Below are 11,810 nucleotides of genomic sequence, written 5' to 3'. Positions count from 1 at the left end.
ATGTATCCCTTGCATACACTAGGTAAGTGCTTCACCATTGACCTGCGTCCCTAATCCACCTTATGAAGCTTTATATTTCCATTAGGTAAAACAGGAAAATAAGATGATTACTAATTCTTCTGGAGTCATGCATCGAGTAAGTAGTGAGTCATGTTTTTGTTCATACAATATCTTTCAAATAACTACTGTGTTAACCCTGTATTCAAACTCTGAATATCAATGAAAATAAGGTCCAGGTTGTTTTGTATAATGTTAGTTACTTTATTAAGTTACATTATGACTACATTTCACCTACCTGTCCTCCCTCCAAACCTTCTCATGTGTTACTCCCCTTTACTCTCTTTCAAGTCCATGCCATCTTTTTTCTTCTATTGTTATGTATAAATATACATATATATATATATATATATCATATTCTAAACATATAAATACAATCTGTCTATTTTTTATAATGTTACTTGTTTGTGTGTTTTCAGATCTGACCACTTTATATTGGTGTATTTTCCCTACAGAAGATTTTTTTCTATTGCCCTCATTATTTTCTCATTATATGTAGTTTTTGTGTAGTCTTGAAGACTCCTAAACTTTCATGGCTCTGTATTAGCAACCTATTGGTGTCCTTTTATTCAGAACATGTTATGCAGTTATGTTGGTGAGACTTTACAGGCACAGCTTCTAGTATTTCTAGGAGACACAGTTTTACAGCAAATTGGTTGGCTGATCCCCAGATTCTTAAACTTTTCCTCCCCAACCCCTTAGGGGTGGGCACTGTGTTGCAATATATCCCTTGGGCTTACTTGGTTCTGGCTTTCTGTAATTGTCTAGAATGTTGCAAAGAGAAGTTTCCTTGATGAGTTGAGGATTGCACTAGACTCTGGAGAAAGAAAGGTACAGTTGAAGGTCAGAGAGGAAAGTAACCCAAACGTAGGTTTTCAAAGTTTTGTTGCAAACCGAAACTTTCTAAAACATTAGGGATAAAGTATTGAAAAGTGTGTTAAGCAGGCAAAAAATGTAAGAAATAAGTATTTCCTTCATGTTGCCATTCTCCTTTGAAAAGGGTGTTTAATATGTGAGAGACTATTGGTAATTGAAAAACAATAAGAACAAAGGAAAATGAAGCTGTGTGTAGCTTGAAAGTCCATTTAAGAAAAGTAGTTTGAGTCTGGGCAGTGGCTGGAATCAGGATTGAATACCTGTTTCATTAATAAGTACATGCCTATCCCTACACCCTAAGCCATGCAGAAGCACAAGAGTGTTTCCAAGGTGCAATGACTAATAGTTTGAGTGAGGCCTCAGTGTTCCCTCAGGTGATAATATACACAGGGATGTTTGCTCAGAGCACCAAAAATGAATATGACCAGAGAGGGCCAAATAAAGGGCTACTCTGACAATCCAAATGCTTTGGATAGAAGGAAAGGCATTTTTATGGCTTTCCTTAGAAATGTTTTCTTGGTTCTTTTGAAGATAAAAATAAAATGCCAACAATCCCATTACAACCTTTTCAGGGCTGCCGTGCCTTTCAGTCCTCAGCTATGTATTGCAGTAAAACCTGGGTGTATATTATGATAAACACTCTCCCAGAAGGGTCAGGTTGAGATTAATTCACAATTAAGTATTTTTCCAATAACAGTCATCTGTATCCCTTAAAACAAGATTATTTTTTACCTTAGTTCTTTCTGAACCTGTTTATCCTGTGTAGTGTAGTTTATTTATAGATTTGATAGCCTGGAGCGAGAGAGCTGTGGTCAGTTAACTAAAATACCAGGATAGATCCTTTTTTTTTTCACCTACAGAAGGAACTTGACTGTTTAATGCTTTGAGGGAGAACAAGAGTAACAATTTCCTAGACCCTCTCAGCCTGTAGGACCTTATATATTGATTTGCCAGGGATTATTCCTTGAAGGGGGTGAAAGATTAAACAAAAAATTAGTTAAGGACTCTTAAATTCAAATGCAAGCTATTTTAATAATGTGATATCTATGTACACCGGCCAAAACTGGATGCAATGTTTCAAGTGTTTGGGTTATAACAATAACGAGTCCAGACTGAAATCATTGTTTTGCTAATAACTAGCTATATGATTCTTGATGAATAATTAAATTCCTCAGATTTCTTATCTTTATGATATGATTAATAATATCTACCTATGATAATTTTTGAAGTTAAAAGTTCACAGAAAGTACTTCACTTTTCCTCAGTAATAAAAAATTAAGTATATTTTTCAAAATGATAACATAATTCTCACATTCCTTTGAGTAATAATATAATTTTATAGATAGGGAATGTAGGATTTAAAAAGGCTAATCAATAATACAAGGCTTCTCAGGTACTAAATAGTAGAATAAGTAAAAAAGTCCATGGATGTTTTAATCTTAAGTATGCCTAGGAGCTGAATGTAAGGCTTGTGATGTAGGGGCTGTGGGCTTGGACACATGGTAAGACCTACCTCTAGACTGTGTCACCTATAGGAAGTAGCTTTTACCCTTTGCACCCTTCTCCAACCACAACCCAGGAGCCATGCATGCACCATCTTGTGCTTTGTTCTGTTCACTTCTTATCAGTGCAATGCCTGCCTTTTTCTCTACATATTTCAGAGACCTTTTTTGTAACTTTTGTGGATTTCTAAAGTTGTTCCTTGCTTTCTCTCTTCAGAATAAATAGATACCCACACCCCCATTCTGACCCTTTCCTCCATCAGTTCACACAGAGGTAACTAGCTTCTCTACTTACTTGGATGTTTTCAAATTCTGTTTTTGCTTTACTTTCCTTAAGAAAAATTGAGAGACTACATCTTTTCAAGGTGTTCAAACTAGTGGCATTTACATACTAAGGGAGATCAATAGTTGCATAATTAAACTTAATACTTATTAAATAGGAGGGAATCCATATCTGGCAATGTAATTTAGCCAAAGGCCTAGCTTGTGGCCATGGAGACTAGAGGAGAACCTACAACTTTTAGTTTCCTAAACCATTATAACCTCCAACAGCTTTTAAAATATTTATTCTTATGTTACAGGTAAGTGTAGTTCTCACCCCTCATCAAAGAAGCTTTCTTTTTCAGTATACAGAGATCATTACAGAAAGTTACGGCTGGTTATAATGTAGAGTTCAACTGAACTCCGGGGTCCCTAGACCCAATTTACATATACAACACAACCCCTATACTAAAGTCTCAGGGAACATTGCCAAAGAAAGAGTAGAAAGATTATAGGTCAGAGAACCAATATAACTGCTGTGAAATAATGTCTTAAAACAAAACAAATCAAAATAAAACAAGAAACAATAATGATCAAGTGGACACAAAGAGGAGGTAAGGACAGATGGATCTGAGCATGACAACCAGGGTAATCACAATTCAATCACAGGAGATGGCCAGTTCAGGATATGCATCTACTGCTGTCAGGATTCTTAGCTGGGGCCATCCTGTAGACTCTTAGAAGTTCCAATTGTATCAGGCATCTACTGGACTCCATAAAGCCCCCCTTTCTAGTCATCTCTTTCAGCACTCTCCCTCTCAACCCCAAACAGATCCCTCAAGTTCCCATGCCTACCTGCTCTCAGTGCATCCAGGTGATTGCCTCGATTTCCCCTTCCCATGGAGATCCACGCATCTCCACTCCATTGTGTCTTCCTTGAGACCAAACCTCTCTGGCTTTGTGGATTGTAGCATGATTATCCTTGACTTTATAGTCAATATCCACTTATGAGTGATTACATACTGTGACTGTCTTTCTGGGTCTGCATTGCCTCACTCAGGATGATTTTCTTGGAGTTCTCTCTATTTGCCTGGAAATTTCCTGTCATCATTGTTTTTACCAACTGAGTAATACTATACTCCATTGTATATATGTATGATATTTTCTTTATCCATTTTGTTATTGTTGTTGTTGAGGAACATATATGTTACTTCCAGGTTATGGCTATTATAAATAAAGTCACTATGACCGTAGTTGAACATCTGTTCTTGTGGTATGATTGAACATCATTTTGGGTATATGCCCAAGGGTGATATTGTTGGATCTTTAGGTAGATTGATTGTTAATTTTCTGAGAACTGCCATATTGATCTTCAAAGTTGCTGTGTTCACTCCCACCAGCAGCGGAGGAGTGTTCCTTTTTTCCCACATACTCTCTAACATAAGCTCTCTTTGTGTTCTTGATTTTAATATCCTGACAGATATAAGATGAAATCTCAGAGTCCTTTTAATTTGTAATTCCTTAATAGCTAAGGATGATGAACATTTCTTTAAGAGTTTCTCTGCCATTTGAGATTCTTCTATTGAGAATTCTCTGTTTAGGTCAATACCCATTTTTAATTGGATTATTTAGGATTTTTTTTTTTTTGGTGTCAAGTTTCTTAAGTTCTTTCTACATTTTAGAGACCAACCTTATTGCATTAGACTTAAAAAGAGAAATTTCAGAAAAGTTGTATTTTATAAAGAGAACCCCAGAAAGTGAAAAATTCCAACTATGTAAAAATTTGCTTAAATAATAATATTTAGCTTTACCCACTTTTAATTACTTATGAATTAAACATTTAAGGTTTTAGTATCAACTTGCTCAGCTATGCAAAGACAATAGTATTTGCTAAGTGTTTACTGTGCTTCAAACAATAGCGGTACTTACAATCTAAATTCTTAAAACATTTTATATGTCATATTCTGTAGGTCTGCAGAATACCTATCCATCTGAAATATATTTTTGCTTATAGAGAAAAACATTATGACTATAAGTTTGACTATCATAGATGACTATTAATTTGTGTTTCTTAACTATACAATACATTTTAATGAGTTACATAAACATAATGCCTTAAATAAGAATAGAAATATACATATAGTATAACAAAATTGACCTTAAATTTGTATTAATAAACCTAAATCCATACCAATATAAAGAACTTTAAGATTAACAGTTGTTTCTTGATTAAAGTAGATTCAATAAACTGTTTTTTATTACTTCATTATCATATCCCTCTTTTTCTTTAGAAAGTGATTGATTATGACCATTAATCATTTATAACCAACCCCTCTTAAATGAAAATAAATATTTATAAACAATACTTTGGGAATTTGGGCATAGTTTTCTGTACTACTTACTGCTGATTGGGGGGTACTGGTAATTGTATGGGGATCCTGAAAATATTTAGAATTATGGTCCAGCCCTGACTAGAGTATTTTCTGTGGTTGGTCCATCTCAGTCAGTACCCTTTAAATAATTGTGGATGTTGGAATGCCTAAGCCATCACCCCATTGTAGGTCTTCAGGGGACTCTTACTTGATCAAAAAAATATTAATCTGGAAGAAATCCACAGCTTTTCATATTCTGTGAAATCAAAAGCAGAACCTCTTTTCCAAAGGCACATTATCATTAGACCCAAATTTTGAAGTCAAAATACCTTCATGTTGGTTTAGTTCAGCATCTCCCAAAATCAAACATCTCTCTGCAGTTAGCTTATCAACAGACAAAAATTCAAAGAAAACTCAATAATATACATAATACAGACTCTCTGTGTATTTTTCAACTTTACATGGCTTATTATAATTTTGTTTTACTCTATTTACTGCTTAAGGACCTCAGTTTATTATCTTTAAATTATTCTTTTAGTCTATGACTCGGTTTATACCTTATGGTATCTCGCCAAAGCATATGAGTATTTACCAAACACATTGTAACTTTTTTTTTTTGTCTGATTCTCTTTCTTTACTGCATATCTGTGATCATTTTTTTGATCACTGTTTAAACTGCTAAGTGGGAATGAGTGGGGCCAGAGTGACTACTTTGGTTTTTGACTCCAGCCTGCTCAGCTTTTCAACATGACAGAGGAGCATCATGTTTACTCCCCTGTCGAGGACCAGCCTCAACAAAATCACCTCTTGCCAGAGTAGGGAAATGGGAATTGAAGAAATATAAGTAAAGAATATGAAGATGCATAAAAATAATAAAACTTAAAACATAGAATAATACTGGGAGGATAGTCCAGTGATTACCGAAATCCTGAAATTTGCCTGTGTTTATTTTTCCACAGCTTTTATACCCAACATAAATGGGGGGGGGGGAGCAGGGTACAGGAGAAGGCAACAAAAGACTTTATTAACATGATACAAAGGATAACTCACACAGTCTAGTGCTTTATCACTCTGAGACACCAAATCATTAGCATTGTGTAGTCTAGGTAGCAAAACTGCACTAAGTTGTATATTCTGAAGACATCCCGTCCCTAGGTGACCTCATAGTTACAAAAGAAGGAGCAGAAATATGTTTGCATATCCTGACTGTCTGTAAGGATGGCATGGACTTATCTTAATTTTAAAAGAACCAAGCAATGACATGCAACTTTGGTTGTCAATCTCCAAACTCTCTGACCATCAGACAAGGTGGAAATTGGCTTGCATTTTCAACCTCCAACTCCCCTAATGCTGTCATCAGGTAGCATGCAGTCAGTCCATAAAGCCTTTTTGTCTGTGTGAGTAAAAGGTGAATCTGCCTTATACAGTTCACAGCTGATTAGCCTCTCTGCACTGAGGCCTCTGTTAGACTGTCGAAACCTACCATACCACTTAGCTCAAGTCAGTTGGTGACTGGCTCCATCTTGCAGGCACGTGTTGGGAGATTTGTCTCTGTGTTGCTGCTGGCATGAGACTATGAGACCAAGAAGGCCAGTGCAGCTCTGTTTCTACATGTTTAGAACTTACTTTAAAAGTTGCCTCAAGCTCTGTGGAAATTCCAGAGCTTCATGTTGGTATGCCATTTGTAACTGGAGGTTTCTCTCCTACCTGCCAGTTCCAAAACAAACACTCAGAAGCTTAATATGAATTACAAGTTGTTTGGCCAATTAGCTCAGGCTTATTATTAAACTAGCTCTTACAACTTAAATTAACCTATTTTGCCATTAGTTTTATGCCAGATTAGAGAATTTGATTTTTATTTTGAATTATTGTGATTTTTCTGAGAAAAATAGGAAAAGTTAAAGGGTTTATGATGGAGACCTAGAGAACACTGCATATTAAGAGGAAAGAAATTAAAAATAAATGGAAGAGATAGCCCTGAAGTATCTAAGATGTGCTGGAGAGGGGCTCATAGCCTGGTAAAATAGAAATTGGAAGACACCTTTAAGATGTGTAGGACATATTTTGGCAATTTCTGCTTTCATTCCCTGACCCTAAAGTGACAAACTCAGATAGGAGCAAGGCAGGTAAGTTAAGGAGTAGAGAAGTTTGGGTGTGATATAATGATGGGGGATTGTCATATGTCTGAGAGAATTGTGCATAAAAGAGGCAGTAGCTATCTAGGTCTTTCCTATTCCTGCCTTGTGAGAATTTGGGTCAATGTTGCCAGATATTTGGCTTTTTCAAGAAAAGCTGAAACTATATTTTTATATGAAATCTGCCAATTTAAAAATGTTTAAGGCCTCTCAAGAAGTACCAATGGGATTTTTCAGCCCACAGGCTGCCACTCTGTAGCATCTGTCTCAGAAGCCATGACAGGAACAATCTCTGGCCAGGACGGTGGCTGGCTGGACTCACTATTATGATCTTCATTTCCATATTCATGAGTCCTTCTCCTCACAGACACCTTGATGAGTTATTTTGACATTTTGTGCTATTCTATTTAAAGGCTGGCAATTGAAAAAAAAATTAAAACATAGCTTACAAAAACAGAAGTGTTTTCATCTCTGGCCAAGAATGCTTTGTGACCTTTGCTAGGTGCTGACAGGTAAGCCTTTGACTGCTTAACAAGGGTGGTTAAATACTTCAGCATCTTACATGGGCATGTTTGAAGTTATAAATGGTGCATTTAGAAAGATGAACAAAATAAAATTTAGTTTGCTTTACCTGGCAGTATATTATCTGTATGGTACCAATGTTGAACTTTCCTATTTAGGCCTCATGACTTCAGTCCTTTTAGGCTAACCGGGAGTTGACTTTTCACTTTTTTTTTTTTTTTTTTTTTTTTTTTTTTTTTTTTTTGCTTTTTCGAGACAGGGTTTCTCTGTGGTTTTGGAGCCTGTCCTGGAACTAGCTCTTGTAGACCAGGCTGGTCTTGAACTCACAGAGATCCGCCTGCCTCTGCCTCCCAAGTGCTGGGACTAAAGGCATGCGCCACCACCGTCCGGCTGGGAGTTGACTTTTCAAATTTACTTCATATTAAGTGTTTGAGGACAAACCATGAGAATGTAGGATCAATAGTTATGTAACTATTTGGACTCAGCAATGTTACTGTGTGTCCATTAAATCCTTTTTATCTTTATGAACACACAATTTAAATAATCTTAAATTGTGGAAAAATTAGGTTGTGAATCTACCAGTGGTGCATATAATTGTCTCATTTATAAATTGAGCATCAAATATTGCTCTTCCTCTGTGAGTCAAAGACCATTCAATTAGTGGGACTAATTTTTTCTGGCTTAATGCCAAGTTCCACTTTTTGGCTTTGTGTTTTGAAGCAGATGACAAGCACATAAAAATTGTTTTCATTTTTTATGGGGTGAAATAAACAAGTTTCTGATAAATAAATAATGTTATTGGACACTTATTTCTAAGACAGCTATTATGTATATTCAAATTTTTATGCCAGACAGCACACATGCCAAGAAGATATTCCTCATCCCAACACCAGCAGTGCTGACTATGTTCTGCTGAATTATATTGGAATGGTTTGGGCAAGAGAAGAGAAAATCTACAATACTACATTAGACATGTTCTAAAATAATGGACACCAAATGTGTTTCTCAGCTGATATTAAGGGTAACTCCATTTACAATACTTTATTTGAAAGCTAGCGTAAGCAACAAAGAAAAATATTTTCACTTAGGGAAAAGAAAAAAGTAAATACAAACATTTCTTACTGATAGACTATTACTGCAAGTGTGTGTCATGAAATTCATCAAGTAAGAGGGTTTTAAGATGTATATGTGTGGGGGCACCCTTTGAAGTCTCATAAACATTTACATATTTTACATGATTGTGTTTGGGTATTTCCAAGATAACTATAGGCATAAAATATACCAACGGCCTGAAACAAAGCTTTTAGTGCAGAAAACGGCTTTGAGATTTTTCAAGTTAAATCCTTTGCCCCCACTTGTCTGTCAGAGGAGAAGTTGAATGAAGTCAGAAGTGCAGTTTACAGAGTGAGAAGTAAATCCGGGATGATTTCTTCTAAGCACAATGCATTTTCAGGTCCAACTCATTCTTTGAAATTAAACATCATTCCAATAGCAAAGGAATTCCAGGAACCAAGGGGAAGAACACTTTCTATATTTAAATTTCTGGGGAATATCAAGAATAAGCAAAGTAAACTTAACATAGAATATCTAAATTAAAATGAACCCCTTAAGTTTGGCATTCAAGCACACACACACACACACACACACACCAGACTCACCTCTACTTACATTGCTTATGAATGAGTTTCTATTTATATCTGTTAGTAGAAATAACTAGACATTGTATCACGTAGTGCCTACCATGGTCAGAGGATAACAGGGACAAGTATATCTTTAGAATTATTGAACCAAAAATCCTTTCTTAAGAAATTATGTTTAAACTAAAGCTTGGTCTGCGAATTCTATCCTGAAGTATTTGACAATTTTGGAATTTAGAATAAAACCTGGAGGTTGCAACTTGATTATCTCACCAGAGATTGTATTTAATCATCAATGCTTTGTTTGAAAGGTATGATTAAGTACAACTACAGCCATGTAATTTTTAAGGATTCTGAGTTTCTTTTGCCTGGGTGGTCCATCCCTAAAATGGCAGGCCACCTATGAACTATACTTATTTGGACCCATGAAAACAGAGCTAAATAATTAAATACGTACTTGTTTAATTATTTAGCGAGCAAGCCTACTCTTTGTTCTCAACAAATAAGTCACTTTCATTAATGAATTAAAAATACCTGCTTATAGCTCTACTTAGAAGTAGGGATTCTTTTTAATTAAATGAACAGGTTTTTTTTTTTTGTTTGTTTGTTTTTTTTTGTTTTTTTTTGCTTTTTCAAGACAGGGTTTCTCTGTGGCTTTGGAGCCTGTCCTGGAACTAGCTCTGTAGACCAGGCTGGTCTCGAACTCACAGAGATCCACCTGCCTCTGCCTCCCGAGTGCTGGGATTAAAGGCGTGTGCCACCATCGCCCGGCTTAAATGAACAGTTGTTTAAACATTAAATTATTATTTTTTTTCCAGCCTGACCACAGTTTCCCTCCCTTCTCTCTTTCAAGTCTCTTCCCCCACTACACCCTACTCCCATTGACTCTTCCTCCATTTCTCTTCAAAAAAGGGAAGGCCTTCTATGAATATTATCCAGCCATTGCATATTAAGTTGCAATAAGACTAGGTACTTCCTCTCCTATTAAGGCTGGACAAAGCAACCCAGTAGGAGGAAAAGGTCCCTAAAGTAGGTACCAGAGTCAGAGGGAAACCCTGCTACCCACTGTTAGGGACCCCACAAGAAGACTAAGCTACACAACTGTAACATATGTGCAGAAGGCCTAGGTGCGTCCCATGCAAATTCTGATTGGTGGTTCAGTCTCTTCGAGTTCCTATGAGTTTAGGTTAGTTGACTATGTGGGACTTTGTAGTGTCCTCGACCCTTCTGGCTTCCACAATCTTTCCTTCCCTTATTCAACAGGATTTCTAAGGTCCACCTCATTTTTGGCCTTGGGTTTCTACAGTAGCAGTTTTTTAAATTCATAAATTCAATTGCAAATATTAAAAAGTAGTATTAACAACTTATTACTAGTGACTAAATAATGAAACAACTAATTAAATAACTGTTTTCCCTTCATTAAATAGTAAAAAAAACCCGAAGTGTTGTAACTGAAGGAATCATGATTATTGGCATAAATGTGAATGTTTTGTAATGCTCTTGAGAGCCTCTTAACGCCCTTGCTTCTGGGTCTCTGGTTTGGATTCACCGTGTTCCATTCTTTAGAATTATCTTGTTGCAGTACTGGCTCCAGCACTCCAAGTGTTTCCCCAGACCCATGCATCCTGGTGTTTGTACCCTTTCACAATCCTTTCTTTCCTCTTGCTAGTGGAGGACAAGTCTTAGCTCCATCTTCTGTTGCTGTGATAGAACACCCTTGCCAGGGTTACTTGAAGAATAAAGTTTTTGTTTGTTTATTTGGGGTTATAAATTCCAAGATATATGCCATCATTTCATGGTAGTGAAGGAAGGAACTTAAAGCAGCTAGCTACCTCCACAGTTAAGAGAAGAGGGAGAATGAATGCATTCAGAATTTCCAGTGCGCAGCTCGTTCTCTCCTGTATATAGTCTGGGATCCAAACCCAAGCTTTCTATCCTAACAGAATCTAGAGAAGCCTTTACGGAGACTGCCTTCCCAGGTAGGTGTTTCTAGATTAGATCAAATTGACAATTGCAATTAATTATTGGAGAAGATGAGCTCTTTCTAACCAGTGTCATGTAGTGGATACACATGTGTATATGTGTGTGTATATATTTATATAATACACACATATATTAGATATTTGTGATCATATTCTGTAAGGTTGTCCTTGCCTGGTTATGAAGAATCAATTGTCATAGTTGTGGTTGATGGGTAGAGAGGTCTCATGACCAATGATCAAGGGCAGCCTCCAGCTGACAAGCAACAGAAAAATCTGAGATAGTCTATCAAGTAGCCTACAGAGCACCAAGTTTTGCTAATAATCATAATGCTTACGTTCTATATGACTCCCAGATGCAACACAGCTCTGACTGATACTTCATGGTGGTGAATCCAGAAGACTCAAGCAGCTTTGCCTTGGCACTTAAATATGCCAACAATCATATGACATCTTATGGGTTCTGGGA

This window comes from Microtus ochrogaster, assembly GCF_000317375.1.
Source record: "Microtus ochrogaster isolate Prairie Vole_2 chromosome 14 unlocalized genomic scaffold, MicOch1.0 chr14_random_1, whole genome shotgun sequence".
Classification (NCBI taxonomy): Eukaryota; Metazoa; Chordata; class Mammalia; order Rodentia; family Cricetidae; genus Microtus; species Microtus ochrogaster.
The sequence above is the reverse complement of the archived record's forward strand: the minus strand, read 5'-3'. Positions refer to the sequence as shown.